The following is a 3,360-nucleotide window of genomic DNA, read 5'->3' on the forward strand; positions in this document are numbered from 1 at the left end:
GCGTTATCGCATCCATAAACGTCAAATTAATATGCAAATTTTTAAGTTTGTCCAAAAACGTTAAAAGTTGTTTGTCATAGTCCTTATTTCGGACTTTGTGTGGAAAAAGTGGTTTGGGTACAAAAGTTTTTGTACTTGAATCAATAGGTTAACTTTTTGCTTTTAATGTATCCTCTTTGGATTTCGTTGGTAAATCAGTTCCTTGTAAAGTAGAATTTCCGGGCATTTCCGGACCTAAGTAATTTTTTCTTGAACGAAGAGTGATAACCTTTACATGCTCTTTCGGATTTTCTTCTGTATGGCTGGGAAGACTTCCCTCTTTTCGGAATGGAATTGATTTAGCAATTTGTCCAATTTGAACCTCTAAATTATGGATGCTAGATGAGTGGTTTTTAATAAGCTGATCGAATTTATTCTCGATCCGTTTAAAACCATCGTCGTGATTACTTACTTTTCCACTGATAGCGTCTATAAATTTATCGATTTTAGAAGATAAAGTGCTAATCGTATCTTTTGATAATTATTGGTACGATTTTGATTAGAATTTGCATTATTATTATTATCTCTCCAGTTAAAGTTAGGATGATTCCTCCATCCAGAATTATAAGTACTAGAGTAAGGATTATTGGTTTAGTTTTTCCCTTGGACAAAGTTTACCTATTCGATCTCGCTCATACCTACGTAATCCACATCCGTTGGGATTGGGTTACCATTGGTATCGCACGGTGCCATAAACCTATCAATTTTGTACTATAAGGCAGAAAGTGGGCTTGTAACATCATGACTGGATCAAGATTCACTATACCTTTAACGGATGATGTGGTTGAGGATGATGGTTTCGCCACCGATGTGTGTCCACATTCTGCGGGCCACATACTGCTATTGATTGCCATTTCCTCCAAAAGTTCTCTTGCTTGGGCGGATGTCTTCTTCATAAATAACCCTCCCAAAATAGCATCTAATGAACCTCTAGTTGTAGGATTTATCCCATTATAAAATGTTTGCATTAAAAGTGCATCAGGCAATTGGTGGTGTGGGCATAAACGTTGAAGTTCTTTAAAATGTTCCCAAGCTTCATAAAGAGTTTCATTATCATTTTGAGAAAAAGATGTTAACTCTTTTATGACTCTCGCAGTTTTTGCTAAAGGGAAATATTTTGATAAAAATGCTTGGGCTAGTTGGTCCCAAGTTTCGAATGTTGTGGCTGGCATAGAAGTTAACCAAATTTTTGCCTTGTCCTTTAAGGTGAAAGGAAAGAGGCGAAGTTTGACTGCTTTGGCAGGCACATCTGTCATTTTGAAAGTGTCACAAATTTCTAAGAAATTTGTCAAATGGGCATTTGGGTTTTCGTTAGGTAATCCATAAAACGTTACATTGTTCTGCAACAGATTAAGCAAAGCTGGCTTAATTTCAAATTGATGTGCGTTTATTGGGGGTCTAACTATACTGTTTGTTACACCGACCACTCCTGGCCTGGCGTATTCCATAAGTGTTTGGTTCTGAATTTTGTTTCTCTTTGTTTTTCTTTTTATTTTTCTTTAAGGTCTTTTCAATTTCTGGATCTAATGGTTTTGGCGGAATGCCTGAACTTCGAGAACTGCGCATGAACTTGAAATTTTTGCACGGACCAATCTACCTTCAAAACAAAATTGAAAATTAAATATGTAAGTAATATTGAAATAAATAAAATATAAAAGTTAAAATAAGTATGTATAAACCTAGATTCGAAATAAAACACCAAAAATCTTAATTTTTGTAGAAAATTTTGGCGTTCCCCGGGAACGGCGCCAAAAACTTGTTGAGCGATTTCCGCAAGTGCACGGTTTTGCTTATAGTAATAAAAAGATATCGATCCCACAGGGAACGTTTTCCAACAAAAACTTATTTAAATGTAGTTTAAATATGACTTAAGGTTTATAAAAATAGATAATCATTTTTTGAAATTGGTTTTGAGATTGATTGAATAAGAATTAGGTTAGAATGTATGAAGAATGTTAGAAATCAATTCTGTTTGAATATGAATTACAAAACAGAAACATTTAGTGTTTAAAATAAGGGAATAATTGTATTCATTTGCATTAAGCAAAGAAAACAACTTTAAACTTTGTATAAATTATAAAAGTGTAATAACGTAAACTCTTCGATTAAAAGGCTTTGAACCGCAGAAAATCCTCCTATGGTCGGGTTAGATTGCTACCTTAACCAAATGAACACTTAATTCCGATAAGCCGACTTAACGATCATATCGTCCTTAAAGATGAATTTGCCTAAGTGTTCGATAAAGTTTCCTTGTAAAGATATTGAATTTAACTACGTTTTAATGAAAACACCAGAACTCACTTCAGATCTTTTACCAAAGTGCTACATAAAATTATATTGAATCGAATGAACTTTATTAGATAAAATGTGAATTTGATACAAGTTTACAGAGAATAAAAAGCATGGAAGCATTCAAGAGGACTTAGTGAGTCCGGGTTGTCAATCCTTCCTCAAACCTCATTAGAGTTTATCAGGCTCCGGGATCGAATCCGCTACTTAATCTTCTCGCTGAATCTTCGGAATAGAGATGGTTTGAACTTCTAACTCTGAATTGTTTTTTACTCAGAATTTCTGCATAAATTCTGTACTAAATCTTAATTATCTAACTCTCCCTGAACTCTGAAATCAACTCTTTATTTATAGATGTTGAACAGTCGTGTTTAAGGGTCGTGTCCGCTGCAAAGAGACGTTTCTATCCACTCGAACGGACGTGTTTCTTTGTAATTGAACATGTGAAGATAGTGCTGTGAAAAAATCTGATGTTACCGAGAATGGAAAATCTCTACCGAGATTGGGGGGTAAGTTTTGGTCTTCAAAAAGCGAAGAGAGGGACGCTGGATTTTAGCGTGTCGCGACCGAGATTAGGGAATCTCGGTCACGACATGGGTGTTTATTCCAGTCTCCGAATTCGTTTCCCGTCCTCATTTCGGTGTGTTTGATTTTCTTCGTCTTTGACTCTTTTCATAGGGTTTTTCCTTCGTTTCTGACCTTTTTCGCTCCTATTTGTATTTTACCAAATATTTAGGTACCTTGCATGAAAGAAACATATTCGGACGTAAAAATAGATATAAACATCACAAATTCGTAACAAAACTGATGTAAATATTAATGATATTTTAGGTATATTTTGGGCTTAACAAATAGCGCTATTAATTTCTTATTTATTTCAGTTTCCCAAATCTACTCCTTGCTGCTATCATTACGGGTGTGGATTCTCCAAGGCGACCTTCCTCAGAGTGGCTTGGCACCTGTCCATTGAGATGAAGGATTCCAACCAAAAGACCCACCGCCATAGCCATCTTCCTTGCTGCTTCTGGTATT

At 35.4% G+C, this 3,360-nt stretch overlaps 1 non-coding gene across 1 annotated transcript; it reads left to right on the forward strand.

Moving 5' to 3' along the window:
- The first annotated feature begins 1,023 nt into the window (after positions 1 to 1,023).
- Positions 1,024 to 1,130, forward strand: LOC136225027 (small nucleolar RNA R71). The gene has a single exon (XR_010686766.1). It is a non-coding gene; the product is annotated as a small nucleolar RNA R71 (small nucleolar RNA).
- Positions 1,131 to 3,360: the final 2,230 nt, after the last annotated feature.

This window comes from Euphorbia lathyris, chromosome 3 (assembly GCF_963576675.1).
Source record: "Euphorbia lathyris chromosome 3, ddEupLath1.1, whole genome shotgun sequence".
Lineage (NCBI taxonomy): Eukaryota > Viridiplantae > Streptophyta > Magnoliopsida > Malpighiales > Euphorbiaceae > Euphorbia > Euphorbia lathyris.